We start from the raw sequence: 16404 nt of genomic DNA on the forward strand, positions 1-16404 counted from the left end.
ATCCTGCCTCGGGCATGGATGTGTGTGATGTCCTTAGGTTAGTTAGATTTAATTAGTTCTAAGTTCTAGGCGACTGATAACCTCAGATATTAAGTCGCATAGTGCTCAGAGCCATTTGAACCCATTTTGAACCCAACACTCATCACTCTTGGAAGACATTCTTATCAAGTCTCGTAAGAGTTCGGGTAATATGTTTGCATCCGCACAGAAGAGGAAGGTCATGGCCGGTATTGCCAGAATTATATACTTATATGGATATGGTGTCCGAACGAACAGACGGGTTCGAGTCCCGGTCGGAGCTCACATTTTCACCTGTCCCCGTTGATGAATATCAACTCCCGTCAGCAGCTGAAGGTATTAATAGGTATTAATATATAATTCTAACTACCTATAAAGGTCTCGCTGTATGGTGGTACAACGTACAATGTGTGGTTTTCACGAGCAATAAGAAGGGCGGAAATGATATTTGTGTTCTCTATTCCAGTTTTCTGTACAGGCTGCGGAACTCATGGAATGGATGTGATGCAAAACTTTTTTTGGTGTGTATACTTCAACGACGTGACTCTGTGAAAATGGCTCTGAGCACTATGGGACTTAACATCTATGGTCATCAGTCCCCTAGAACTTAGAACTACTTAAACCTAACCTAAGGACATCACACAACACCCAGTCATCACGAGGCAGAGAAAATCCCTGACCCCGCCGGGAATCGAACCCGGGAACCCGGGCGCGGGAAGCGAGAACGTGACTCTGTGAAGCAGGATGCTAGTAGTAAAGTATCCAAACATTACAGGTTTGATTTTCCTACTCATCCTCATCAACTTACATTTTTCCACATCTAGGACTAGCTCCCATTCTCCAGACTAACTGGAAATTTTGTCCAAATCGTATTTTCCTACAGTCACTCAACTTCGACACTTTACCGTACACCACGACATCATCAGCAAACAACCGCAAACTGCTGCCCACCATGTCCGTCAAATCTTTTCTGTACACGGAGGACAACAGCAGCCCTACCACACTTCCCTGGGGCACGCCTAACGATAGTCCTGTCTCTGATGAACACTCGCCGTGGAGGACAACATACTGGGTTCTGTTATTTAACAAGTGTTTGAGCCAATCACATATCTGTGAACTTGTTCTATATATTCGTACATTCGTTGACAGCGTGCAATAGGGCACCGTGTCAAATGCTTTCCGGAAATCTAGACATATGGAATCTGCCTATTACCCTTCATTTATAGTTCTGTCATCTGAGAATAGGGCAAACTTAATTATGCTGATTCGTGGACATACACTGCTTAGCCTCACGAAAGTTGATTGAATTCTAACTGAGAATGTTTTCAAGGATTCTGCAGCAAACAGAAGCTAGGGATATCGGTCTGTAATTTTGCTGGTCCTTTCTTTTACCACTGTTATACACAGGCCTCCGGTTTTAAATGGAAACATTCCATGTTCCCGTTGTGACGGGTGTTCGGTTCTCATTTGAGTATCCGTCATTGGTTCTATAGGAGTGCTTCAGACACCATTGGTAACTGATTCATGTAGATACCACACCATTAAAACAAGTCACCTGCTTTTCGAGTGTCGTTTCTGATCGCAGGTTGTCCAGAACTTTCAGGACGGAGAGCAGTGCTCGCCTCTCTGGAGCTGGACGCAGCTGCAGGGGCGACGGAGCCCGGCGCCAGCGTGGCGCCTCGGCGGCGGTCTGCGGTCGTCGCGGCCTCCTGCGGCTGCCTCCTGCCTCCCCCTGCGGCCTGTGGCTGCCTCCCCCAGCCTCTGCTCCTGCGGTTACGCCGCGTTTCTTTTACGTAAGGCGGCCGCCAGCAGACGCTGCCGAGCGGCTCGCATTTCGCATTTCTGCCCGCGACCGCCTGACTGCCCTTTCCTCTTGGTATATTTTTAGCCCTACAGGCTCTTCTGCTCAACAATTTTGTAACCGACTATCGCGTGAGTAAACATTTATTAATTTGGTGCTGAACCAGCAGTAAGGACTGAAACATGAGTAAACCATGATGACCTTTGTGGTGTCACCGCCAGACACCACACTTGCTAGGCGGTAGCTTTAAATCGGCCGCGGTCCATTAGTACATGTCGGACCCGCGTGTCGCCACTGTCAGTAATTGCAGACCGAGCGCCACCACACGGCAGGTCTAGAGAGACGTACTAGGACTCGGCCCAGTTGCACGGACGACTTTGCTAGCGACTACACTGACGAAGCCTTTCTCTCATTTGCCGAGAGATAGTTAGAATAAGCCTTGAGCTAAGTCCATGGCTACGACCTAGCAAGGCGCCATTAACCATTTCTAGAGAGAGTCTCACTTGTATCATCAAGAATGCTGTATACAAATGATGGATTAAAGTTAAGTATTCCAGCAGCTACGTACTTTTCTTTATAGCATTCATTACGTATCCTGTTTCAGACTTAAGCAAGCCTGCGTGAATTAAACGCGTGCCTTTCGGTTACCCGTCACTGTGGACTGGCTGTCTTGTCAGTCCACAACAACCTTCTACACAAAGATTCTGTCATTAAGTGGCTGCTCGGTCGTCTTTTCCCTCTGCCATCGATATCCGCGTTTTGCTTCTGGGAAGCTGCTCTCGAGGAAGTGAGATTTTTGACCGGTTGTAACCTCGTGTGGTGGCGCGGAAGTAGGGGCGTTGTGCGAGAGAGTGTGGTGGATATGGGAGGGCAGTGTGGCTCTCCAACGCGAAGCAGGCGTGGTCGGTTGTACCGAGTCGCCACGTGATGTATGTCGGTTGTGTGTAACGAGCGGGTCGAGTTGACGGAAGAGCTCCCCGCGTGTTGATTGTATACAGAATCGCCCCACGAGTAGTTGCTGTTCATTTCGCCTTGGTGGGACTTTAACAAGCTTCTTTAAATCCTCCGTTTCAACGCGGCAGTTTAAGGGGCTCCGGAACGCCCTATACTTGAAATGTTAAAATAACGCTTATAAATTACATCTTTCCTCACAAAGTATTTGAGGTAGGAAGTTGAACTTTTTATAGATTATTTATTGGAATATGGGCTACAACTTAACACAGGGATTTTACAAAATTTTAGTTCAGTTATTAAAGGTGATTTTTTTTCAATTGCAATGAAAATTCACAACATTTTTTGCAATTTTTTATTTATATATTCAAAAATATACAGTTTTTTGGAAAAAGGCTGTGTTAAATTATGCAGAAGGTACTGTGTAACATTTACTGAAAGTTTGAAACAAATATGTTTGGAAGATCCTTAGAAAACATGTAATTAGTATGAGAAAATAAAAGTTTTGGGAATCGAGCGACAAAGATTGTATTAACTTTTTAGTGCATTCCAGGTCCATAGGATGGATTATCTTCATCCTCTGCAAACTCCTCCTCCAGCTTCCTCTTGTTCCTCCTCCTGTTTACTCTTGCTTGTATTTCTAGACTCTATACAGCCCTGTCTGCAGCCGGAAGGCGTTCCTTGTCTAAAGCAAGCATCGCTCGTACCATGTTAGAATGTTATTATTTACAGTAATAACACATACCTTTGGCTTTCCAACATTTCTCCTTTTCTTAAAAGCCTTCAGAGGATTTCTAATAACTTTACTTTTGCTCATTATTATACTTCAACAAAACAGAGACTCAAGAAACAGAATTAATTACGAATATTTTCGAGATAACGACAGAGTAAATAAACATGAAACAATCGACAATCACACCAGCGATGTATATTGAACCATCACAGGTTAGCCACAACACATACTTTATCTCACATCACTAAAATGTACCTGATGAACACGGACGTTAATAATAACACCATTTGACAGCAGTTTAACAGCGCCACAGTGGGTCACGCCCATGTAGAACACATTTCAAAAAAAATTTAAAAATAGTTGTAGTCTTCGGAATTGAATAAATTATATAACTATTAAAAGGTAATAGTCTGCAGATTCAGAAAACGCAAAAAAGTAAAAATTAAACTTTTCATGATTTTGAGCCTTTCCGGAGCCCCTTAAAAGGAGACACCTAACATGAAGGAGCGGTCACTACCCGTCAACGTTGCAGAGAAGACGTGAACTCCGCTGACACAGCGTGTTGTCGCGTGACCGTGGCGTGTTGGGTACGCTGGCGACGCGTGCGCGGTCGGATGTGTGGATCCTTGCCTTTGGAGGTCGTCTACTACCTGTTCGAGCATAATTGCAAGTTCGTGGAAGGTTTAATCATTAAGTAATAATTTTGTGCAACCAGCGTCTCTTCTGCCTTGGGGCCTCCGGCGACCGGGTTTCCTGTCCCTGGCACCGGTGTAATTGAAGACAGTGATCTTTCCTCCTCTTCTCGTTACTGTCCGATGAGAGGTGTAGTTTTGGCAGGTTAATTGTTTCGCTATTCTGTCGTGTGTTGTGAGTAAATTCATGCTTCTTGTTGGTTGATCATGTGGTCGCTCATTCAGAACTGTGTGGTGTAATGTTTCTTTGCAAGAGGTTAGCTCTAATTCTGTCAGCAAGTTAAGCCATCTTATAACAAGTTTTCGCTGGCTAAAAGTCGGTGCAGTGACCAGCCTGAGAGTGGCAATTGTGATTACGGGCGTATTTAAATTGGTCATTATTCTGTCTAGCCTGAGCATCCCTGAGTGGGTGATTTGTGGCCGCCTTACACGGGTACGTCATATCTGTTATGTTTTAATGATATTCCAGGACACTTTTGTTTAATTTTTTTTTAAATTACTCCAAGACCTGTTTAATTTTTAATGTCGGTGTTGGTAGCTTCACTACCTCACCGTACCTTATTAACAAAGTTCTGTATTTACTTTAGTACCCTGTTTAAATTTTTTAAAATTGTTGTAGTGCTATAAATTACTTTGATTGCCGTTAGCGGCGAGTTTTAAAAGGTAGTTTAAATTTTTTTAAATTGTTGTAGTGCTATAAATTACTTTGATTGGCGTTAGAGGCGTGTTTTAAAAGGTAGTTTATTGCCGTAGTGCTAGCTTTAGTGTTTTTTTTTTTAATTTTTTTTAGCTGTTGTATTGCTATAAATTACTTGATTGCCGTTAGCGGCGTGTTTGAAAAGGTTAAGGTTGTTTATTGCCGTACTGCTAGTTTCTGTAAGATACGAATAAAACATTTGTGAAAATCTCAACTCGACAGTAAATTACTAGAAATTTGGCCCCGTTTCCCAACTTGGGGTGTGGCTTGTAGTAACCGTAACCACTGTGTGTGTCAGTAACTTTTACTGTTGGGGAGATAATTGAACCAGACTTTGCTCATATTGTCATTATACAGGGTGCTTCTAAAAAATCTATTGAAAATCGAGGACTCTGCAAACAAGAAGAAAGAGACCAACGCTCATTTTGTCGTCGATTGAAGGAAGCTCTGAAGTTTCATTTGGTTGCTCATTTCGTCGCTAGAAGCGCTGTTGTCCACGTAACATTAATTTCTGTTGCGAATATGGCGGCTGCTCAACAAAAGGCTTTTTGTGTTATCGGGTGCGGCAGAAATAAATCAACGACAGGTGTTCAGCGTGCATTTCGAAACAAGTATGGTGTTCAGCTTCCTGATAGGTGGTGTATCGTACATTGGTATACACACTTCACAAAGAAATTGTGTTTGTGCTGAGGTAGAAGTTCTGAAGGTCGCACATGAGTGAAGAAAATTTTAGCCGCATTCGGGAAGCATTTCCTCGCAGTCCGGGAAAATAGACCCTCCGAACTAGCAGAGAGCTGCAAATTCAGTCAAATGAGATCCTAAGGAAAAGATTACTAATGAAACCTTATCGTCTACAATTGGTTCAAGCCCTTTCCGAACCTGATAAGTTGTAAAGCATCGAATTCTGAGTGTCTGTCCTTGAGCAAATGGAAACAGATGACCGATTCATTTTGAAGCTAGTGTTTAGCGATGAAGCAACATTTCACGCATCAGGGGAAGTCGATTGACACAATGTCCGTATATGGGGTGCTGAGAATCCGTGGGGAACAATTCAGCATGAACGTGATTCACCAAAGGTGAACGGCTTCTGTGCCATTTCAACCAGTAAATTTTTTTGGTCCTTTCTTCTTCGAATGTGCAATAACTGAGCAAACCTATCTGGAAATGTTGCAGAATTGGCTGCTCCCTCAACTCGAAGAAGATGCACGTCATTTCATATTGCAGCCGGATGGGGCACCACCCCATTGGCACTTACCTGTCGGTGCCTATTGGAACGAAAGTTACCCACAGCAGAGGATCGGCCGCCAGCCCAGCAACTCGTGACTTCATCACTGGCCTCCAAGAAGCCCTGACCTCAGCCCGTGTGATTTTTTCTATTGGCGTGCGTCAAAGGTTCAGTGTTCCGAACCACTTCTACCAGCTAACATTGAGGAACTAAAAGAAGGAATAACTGCAGCTATCCATACTGTTACGCCGTAGATGCTACAGAGAATGTGAAGCCAGTTCGAGTATTGAGTTGATGTCGACAGAGTGTCTGGAGGGGGTCCTGTTGAACCCTTATGAAAATGGTTTCTACTGAAAAAAACTTTGTTAAGTACTCTTCACATTTATTAATTACCCAAGGTTCCATCATGTTTCTTTGATGAAATACAGATTTTCAAACTTGTGGTATTCTTTTTGAATCACCCTGTATTTGGCTATAATCTGAATTTTTAAAATTTTCTTGTCAAACAACTTGTCAGGACGTAGCTGTGTACTTTTAAAGCACGTTAAATCTCATGAGGAACATTTTCTCAGCGGTTACTTATCACGTTCAAAATGTGGTAAGTTATTCTTAATGCTTAGATAAAAAATCTGCGCACCAGTTTCTTAATGTCATTCTAGGAACTCTCGCAACAGATTTCTAAATTTAGGTGTATGATATGTAGCAATTTTTATTGCACAAAAATTTAAATAAATTTGACAGTAATGCACTTTGGAAATTTTTGTATCACAGGAAGCTGTACAGTGCAGTATGTACAAAGACTGCAGCAAAATTCACCTTTTTATGGCAATGATTCACCAGAAAATGTTCCTTAAACACTGAAAAATGAAAGTTGGTGGAAATGCAGAAAAAAGATTTTCTTAGTATTTATGCCGTACGTTAATGTTGGCCATGATCATACATTTGGCCCTTTTGGTCCTCATGTATCTCTTTCATTCTAGTCTATCCTTCTTGCATGTCCTTTTGACAATATCCTTCGCTGACATTTCAGAAATATCAATACGCACATCATCAGTCTTCTTCAATAAATTTACCGAGAAGCAAACTGAATGAAATCCTAGTTTCATAAGGGTCTTGACTCTTCAATTGTTTCCATCATTGAACATCACACAAGCATAATTTGAGGAAATTTTAGCAGTAATATAGGGTCAAAATATAGTGTTTGGGCATATGTTGTAAATGAGGTTACTAAAATTTGCCTTCTGGGTGCGTGTTAGTCAATAAATCGTACTTAATCGTACCGTAAATGAACTCACAGCTTTCCATATTCTGCAGATGTTTTTTATGACGGCAGGAAAGAATAAAATATCACAAACAAGGATAGTGTTTAAAACAACATGGCTTATACATCATTCGCAGCACGAATTAAACTCTGAAAACTTGAGATAATATTTCTCACAGGCTTCGTAGCTAACTGCTGGCAAAAAAAAAAAAAAAAAAAAAAATAAAATAAAAAATCAACAGCCTTGAGCAGTTTTACGTACATCCCCCCTTAAGGCCCGGGTAGGCAACCCGCCGTCCGCGGGGCGGATTCGTCCCGCTACTGATTTCAAACCGGCCAGCAAAAGAAATATGTGGGAGAGAGAGAGAGAGCGAATTGAGGGCCCCCTCACACTTTCAATATTATTGTCAGTAATTCAGCATAACGACTATCTAAGGGCTAGTATTGTCGTATTGTGAGTACAAGAAGTATTGATGAACGGTACTGATGCGACCAAGATATTCTCAGTGTTACCAATACGTATTGAGTGTCTGAGAATGAGACTTACACGGTTTGCGAATTCGTCATAATGCTGTTCGCGTTTTTCCAGTTCCGCTTCAGTATAATACAGCCGATATGCATTATGTAAATTGCAGGTGGCTAGGAGAGAAAGGAGAGGAGATGACTAAGAAGGCACTGGACCGAAAGAACACACATTTACATAGCAGATATGTGTTAAGTCCAAGCGTTTTAGATTTTTATACTTTTCAGAATCAATAAAGAAATGATGGCTTAACTTATTTAAAGTAACAGAAACAATCCGTGCCTATGCGAACAGGTATCAGAAGTATTTGAAACGTCCCCTTTGAACAATTATACAAGACTGTGCTTAACCTGACAGACTGTGCTTAACCTGACAGACTGTGCTTAACCTGACACACAATATGTTTAGCGCAACGCAATCTGACCGCCAATAATCCCTACAAAAGAATGGCCCTGACTAACATTAACCTATACCTCTCACAAATCACTTACCTCACAAAAATCTTCGTTACTGGAACTACTGCAATACAGCGAGCGCCACTACTGCCAGCTAAATAAAATATTCAAACTACTGAAGGCACTAACTACTGATAGGCATAGTTAGCAAATGAAAGATTTTAATAGAGAACAAACAATGTATTTACCTTAATATCATCAAAAGTCATAATATATGTAATTTCAAAACTCCGCCATTTCCTTCCACACATCCACCACTGCTGGCGGCTCACCTCCAACTTCTCAACGCTACGCGCTGTTAACATCCAGCTGCCCCTCTACAATGGCAGACAACAATGCAAACTAGCCACAGACTGCACACAGCACAGCCAGCGATTTTCATACAGAGTGCTACGTGGCATTACCAATATAAAAATCTAAACAGCCTACTTACATATTTTTGGACAAATATTTAAAAAAAACATGCTAATAGTGTTTGTGGATAGTAACACACTCTACTACACTCATATTGGCTCGAAACCCCACACACACTACCATCACCGATGCCATAGATTACCGAGCGAGGTAGCGCTGTGGTTAACGCACTAAACGCACATTCTGGAGGACGACGCTTCAAACCAGGTTCCGACCATCCTGATTTAGGTTTTCCACCATTCCGTAAATCGCTTCAGGCAAACACAGTGGTGACTCCTTTGAAAGGGCACCACCAACTTTCTTTCCCGTCATTCCCTAATCCGATGGAATCGATGACCTCGCTGTTTGGTCCCCTCCGACAAATCAACCAACCAACGCCATAGTTTTGGTTTTATTCGCTAGGACCGCTCCTTACGCGTCACACCACGAGGCGGTCCGCCAGCTTAAGTACCTCAATCATGCCCGCGGATCACGAAAGATTGCCGATGCCTGCATTAAAGAATAGTCGATTTGGCAATGGAGGGAAGACTGGGGAGTAAAAGTTATAGATCGAGACTCAGGCTTGATTACAATATAGAGGTTCAAAGTGCAGTAATCCACAGATGAAGAGGCTCGACTGGATAGCTTAGTGTAGAAAATGGAGTTAAACCAATCTTCGGACTGAAGACCACAACAACACCGTACACTGTTATGAAACGGAGGTGTTTTAACTTACCCTTCCCTTACTGACAATTGGTTCAAATGGCTCTGAGCACTATGGGACTTAACTTCTGAGGTCATCAGTCCCCTAGAACTTAGAACTACTTAAACCTAACTAACCTAAGGACATCACACACACCCATGCCCGAGGGTATTCATTGGACAAATATACTAGAACTGATATGTGATTACCTTTTCACTCAATTTGGGTGCATAGATCCTGAGAAATCAGTACCCAGAACAACCACCTCTGGCCGTAATAACGGCCTTGATATGCCTGGGCATTGAGTCAAACAGAGCTTGAATGGCGTGTACAGGTAAAGCTGCCCATGCAGATTCAAAACGATACCACAGTTCATCAAGAGTAGTGACTGGCGTATTGTGACGAGCCAGTTGCTCGGCCACCATTGAGCAGACGTTTTCAGTTGGTGAGAGACCTGGAGAATGTGCTGGCCAGGTCAGCAGTCGAATATTTTCTGTATGCAGAAAGGCCCGTACAGGACCTGCAACATGCGGTCGTGCATTATCCTGCTGAAATGTAGGGTTTCGCAGGGATCGAATGAAGGGTAGAGCCACGGGTCGTAACACATCTGAAATGTAACATCCACTGTTCAAAGTGCCATCAGTGCGAACAAGAGGTGACCGAGACGCGTAACCAATGGCACCCCATACCATCACGCCGGGTGATACGCCAGTATGGCAATAACGAATATACGCTTCCAATGTGCGTTCACCGAGATGTCGCCAAACACGGATGCGAACATCATGACGCTGTAAACAGAACCTGGATTCATTCGAAAAAATGACGTTTTGCCATTCGTGCACCCAGGTTCGTCGTTGAGTACACCATCGCATGCGCTCCTGTCTGTGATGCAGCGTCAAGGGTAACCGCAGCCATGGTCTCCGAGCTGATAGTTTATGCTGCTGCAAACGTCGTCGAACTGTTCGTGCAGATCATTGTCGTCTTGTAAACGTCCCCATCTGTTGATTCAGGGATCGAGACGTGGCTGCAGCCGCATCTCGTGGTCGTGCGGTAGCGTTCTCGCTTCCCACGCCCGGGTTCCCGGGTTCGATTCCCGGTGGGGTCAGGGATTTTCTCTGCCTCTTGATGGCTGGGTGTTGTGTGATGTCCTTAGGTTAGTTAGGTTTAAGTAGTTCTAAGTTCTAGGGGACCGATGGCCATAGATGTTAAGTCCCATAGTGCTCAGAGCCATTTTGAACGTGGCTGCACGATCCGTTACAGCCATGCGGATAAGATACTTGTGATCTCGACTGCTAGTGATACGAAGCCGTTGGGATCCAGCACGGCGTTCCGTATTACCTTCCTGAACCCACCGATTCCATATTCTGCTAACAGTCATTGGATCTCGACCAACGCGATCAGCAATGTCGCGATACGATAAACCGCAATCGCGATAGGCTACAATCCGGCCTTTATCAAAGTCGGAAACGTGACGGTTCGCATTTCTCCTCCTTACACGAGGCATCACAACAACGTTTCACCAGGCACCGCCGGTCAACTGCTGTTTGTGTATGGGAAATCGGTTGGAAACGTTCCTCATGTCAGCACGTTGTAGGTGTTGCCACCGGCGCCAACCTTGTGTGAATCCCTGAAGAGCTAATCATTTGCATATCACAGCATCTTCTTCCTGTCGGTTAAATTTCGCGTTTGTAGCACGTCATCTTCCTGGTGTAGCAATTTTAGTGGCCAGCAGTGCACTTTCAACGTCGTCCTCCAACAAGTGGCTCTGTGGCATAGGTAGTAGAGTGCCGTTTATGTCTACCTTTTGTTAGAAATGCTCACAGGTAGAATTCTCAGTGTGGTGAGGCAACCATGGCACAGAGACGCACTCATGCTTCATACAGGCAACTGAGCGAGTTTGAAAAGGGTCAGTTCGAAGAATTGTCACTCAAGCTGGACCTACTGCGTCAGTTATGCAATGATGTTGGTATCAGTGGTCACCTGAACATTCTCATACACTCGTAGACCAGGTTCTGGACGTCCACGCAAGCGCAGATGCCCGCCAGAATCATGGTGTTGTAAGGGCAGCAGAGGCAAATTGCATAGGTATCATAACACAAGAAGGCTTGTGAGACCAGACATGTCAACACGAACTGTTGGCACCGGTTATTAGTAGTGGGACAACGGACACGAATACTTCGAACCTGTCTTCCACTCACGCCACATCATCGATGTGCGTCGCTCGACTAGTGTCGTCAGAGGGTCACTTGGAAGATGGAGTGGCGATCCGTGGTCTTCAGCGATGAAAGCAGATTCTGCCTGCACACGTGTCATAGTCGTTTGCACGTTTGACGTAGACGTGAAGAGCGGTGCCTCGTTGAGTTCATTTGTGCAAGAAAGTCTGGCCCCTCACCAGGCATTTTGGTATGCAGTGCAGTAAGTTACAGCTCTCGTTCACGTTCAGTGTTTCTTGAGAGGACGCTAACTAACGCTCGGTACGTGCACAATGTTGTTAGACCCGTTCTTTTGTCATGTGTGCTGCTCATAAAATATACATTCCCCCACCCCAGCCATTGGTCGCCGAAGTTAGCCAGTTGCATGTTGGAAGCACAACACTGATCTAAACATCTGCAGACAATTCGCAATGCATTTTTTAGCAAATCTACGTGAGAAAGAATCAGGTGCATTACGTAACATCCGCCTCCTTTCTTTAATGTTTTGGACGTAACTCACGCAGCAGGAAGCTACAGAGAAGCCATTTTTGGAGTGAGGACGAGGGACGCGGGTGCCTCGTGAAGGCAGAGCGGCGGCGTTTCGGCGGCGGCCGGCTGCGGCATCTCCAGGGACCACAGCGCAGCGCTGTTTACGGCGGCCGCTGTCAGCGCCACACGGAGATACGGCCCGGCGCCAGCCTGCGCCCAGCTGCGGGTAAACAGCGCGCCGCGCATTTCGTACGGCAGCTGTTTACTCAGACGGGAATCCCGCCGCCATTGCTGCCTTTCGTAGCGAGACGTAACAGTGCCCTGCTGCAGCGGGGCCGCTCTTTTTCTAAACTAGTCCGCTCGTAATAACAACAACACTAAGATAACGGAGTAGAGGTTGGCTTCAAAACAGCTGTAACACACACACTGACATACGAGATCTGTTCAAAGAATTCCGGAACATTCGTAATTTCGCACCAGTTGTGTGTGTGGGAACGAAATGCAGTTGGCATCCTTGCACACGCTTGTGTTGAATGTGTAACTGCCGTAAGTTTCATTGTTGTACATCTGTTAGATATTGTTCAGTGCTGTATTGAGCAGAACGTTGTATCGCACAATTTACGAATTTCGATATGGCAGAGTTAGAGAAGCAACGCGTCTACACTAAATTTTGCGTGAAACTCAAGAAAACCGCTACAGAGACACACGAAATGATGCAGAAGGCTACTTTGATGAGTGCTTAAGCCATGCTCGGTGTTACGGATGGTTCACGCATGTTAAAAATGGCCGGACGGAAGATAGAGACGACCCACGTTCAAAACGCCCTTCGACGTCTTCCGACGACGTTCATGTCAGGAACATAAATGAAATTGTGCGTGCCAATCGAGGACTGGCTGTCCGAGAGACTGCAGAAAAATCTAACATTTCTGTTGGATCATGTCAAGAAAACCTGACACAGCATCTTGGAATGCATCATGTTGCTGCCAAGTTCATCCCACGGCTCATGAGTCAAGACCACAAAGAACTTCGCCACGTAATCTGTATAGGGTGTTTGGATCGCACGAATAAGAACTTGGGCCCGCATCTCGTGGTCGTGTGGTAGCGTTCTCGCTTCCCACGCCCGGGTTCCCGGGTTCGATTCCCGGCGGGGTCAGGGATTTTCTCTGCCTCGTGATGGCTGGGTGTTGTGTGCTGTCCTTAGGTTAGTTAGGTTTAAGTAGTTCTAAGTTCTAGGGGACTTATGACCACAGCAGTTGAGTCCCATAGTGCTCAGAGCCAATAAGAACTTGTTCCTTAAGAGGATCATAATGTAAATGTCGTGTGAGGAGGGCCTCCCGTCGGGTAGACCGTTCGCCGGGTGCAAGTCTTTCGATTTGACGTCACTTCCCCGATTTGCGCGTCGATGGGGATGAAATGATGATGATTAGGGCAACACAACACCCAGTCCCTGAGCGGAGAAAATCTCCGGCACACCCCGGAATCGAACCCGGGCCCTTAGGATTGACATTCTGTTGCGGTGACCACTCAGCTAGCGGGGCCAGACAAGAGAATCGTAACAGGTGGTGTGACCTGTGTCTGAGGTTATGATGTTGAGACCAAGGTTCAATCTTCGCAATGGCTCAGGAAAGGTTCTCTGTTGTGTACATAGTTCCGCGTAGTCAGCGCGTACACAACTTTCCCACTAGAGCGCGCCCCACTAAGCACAACAGCGCAGGCACAGCGCTCGTCCGTCTTCGCACTACGAGATGGCGCTGTCTTAGAGACAGACCAAATTCTGCTCCCGCCGATCCGCGTATTAATATGTAACGCAGCCAATGAGATTGCTGCTAACGTAGAACCTTTTATCCTCGCGGATCATACTCGCGTAGTGATACCTGAACGCTCGAGGTATTATAACGAGTGTACAGACATCCGATTAGTCAGTCTGCGTTAGTCTGCCTTAGTCTGCATTAGTCTGTACCTGTCTATACTTAAGTTTCAGTCTGCGCCTAATAAGATTATCATATTCCTGTACATAGCCATGAAGAGAAATGTATAGACACTTTTTCAAGTATCAGATATGTGAGCATAAGATTAACTTCAGATTGTCAATTGTAAATAGCATCCAGAACCAAGTTAAGTTGTTTTTATGCTTAGTATTATTTTAATAAATGTGTGTGAAAATTAATCAAGTTCTGTTTAAAGTTAGTCACTGTCAATCTGCTACTCTAAGCGTGCAAGTGGCATTTCTATCGTCTGACCTAACGGCAGAAGATAAACACGCCACGATAAGACCACAAGACATATTGCTGACACTCGCCTACTTCGCTAGAGCGACAAGTCAAATAATCTGATGGTGTGTGTACCGAAGGTCTTACAGTACGCACACCACATTCTCCCAGACTGAAAAAAGGTCGTCAAGTCAGGTCAAATGTCAATGCCATGCTGACAGTTTTCTTTGAGTTTGAAGGATTAGTTCATTATGAATTCCTGCCACAGGGACAAACTGTTAATCGATGGTAGTATCGGGACGTGTTGTGATGCCTGCGAGAAAATGTGAGAAGGAAACGGCTTGAAATGAGGCGAGACAATTCATGGCTCTTGCATCACGATATCGCACCCGCATGTTCATCCCTCTTGCTGCGTGACTAATGCAAAAAAAAAAAAAAAAACGAAATCTCTGTGCTGCCCCATCCTCCACACTTTCCAGACCTGGCCGCTGCGGCTGTTTTTTTCCCAAAGTTGAAAACGCGTGGAAAGGACGAAGATTCGCAACGATAGACAAAAGAAAATTCGCAGACGGTGCTTCGCGCGATGCAGCAAGAGGCGTACTAAGACTGCTTTCGGAAGTGGAGACCGTTTTGGGAGAGGTATACGAACTGTGGAGGGAAGCATTTCGGAGACGATGCAGAATAAGTAAAAGGTAAGCGTAGAAAAATTTTGTGGACAAAGTTCCAGGATTATTTGAACAGAGATCGTACAGTGGGCATAACCGCTCGTGTTGTTGTGGCCATTAGTCCGAACACGAATTTGATACAGCTCTTCACGCTAATCTGTAAGTTTCTTCACCTCTGTATAACTGCTACAACTTAATATCCAGCTGTACTTCGTTATTTCGTCCGTTAACAGACTGACTATTACTTTACGTCTCAGGATGTCTCCTGATAACTGATCCCTTCTTCAAACAAACTGTAGCACAAATTTCTTTTGGCCCTATTTGATCCAGTACCTGATCGTAAAAGATGTGAATCAGTAAGTGAATCGTAAATATTCTTTCTATCACTAAGTATTTCGTTTGCTTTCTTTTCCCTCCAGAAATCCGTCTCTGGATCTAGTAATATTAATTTTACTTGCTATTTCGCACTACGTACCTCTGTACCATAAATAATTATTCGAAATTTGTTTCGTTGTAGGTTCTAGTGTTTTGTCGCAGTGAACTCAGTTCGGTAAAGAAACAAATCACTCTTTCAACCCGCTTTAAAGAAATAATAAATAAGTTATTCTTTGTGCAGAACTAGGAAAAGTGTTTAATCTTATGTTTGAGGGGCTTTCAAAAGAAAGGAAAAGAAACATAACAACACGATGGACATAACTGAACTCCTTACTCAAAAGTAATCACCAGACGCGTCAGCAGAAATATTCCACTGCTTCACAAGCCGACGGATTCCCTGTTCCCGAATGCCTGTGGCTGTGATAGGAGTCAGTCGTTCGCTGTGTTCTTCAGAGCGTTGTCCAAGATGGTGCGCTTCTCTCTGAGGTCTTTCTTTAGCGGACCAAACACACCGTGGTAGCAGGGCTACATGTCGGGTGCCCAAGCGGCCCCAACACGAACCTGGCCTTTGCGCTATGTGTGACCTCGGAGACGTGTGACCATGCGTTATCTTGGAGCAGAATCGCTCCCTCCATGAGCAGCCCAAGTCGTTTGCCTTTCATGGACTGCCGTAGGCCGCGGAGTGTCTCATAATACACGTCACTGTTTATGGTTTTGCCGTGCTCGGGTATTTCTATGAGTATAGGACCTCGGACGTCGAAAAATATGGTGAACGTCACCTTGCCTGCTGATGGCACAGCTCTGAATTTTTTAGGGAGAGGCGACGATGCGTGTTTCCACTGCTCACCACATTATCCTAAATCGGCATATGCAAATTTCAACCGGTTTGTTTGTTAAGACATTTCGAATCCTTTTCATGTGAACACTCCTTATAGCATTTATCTGCTTCTTTTGTAGCTTGCACATGAGGATTCTCAGCAAGTTTTTAATTGTTAATTAGGCTAGAAATTTTGTTCTGTTT

The sequence above is a fragment of the Schistocerca cancellata genome, chromosome 3, assembly GCF_023864275.1.
Source record: "Schistocerca cancellata isolate TAMUIC-IGC-003103 chromosome 3, iqSchCanc2.1, whole genome shotgun sequence".
Classification (NCBI taxonomy): Eukaryota; Metazoa; Arthropoda; class Insecta; order Orthoptera; family Acrididae; genus Schistocerca; species Schistocerca cancellata.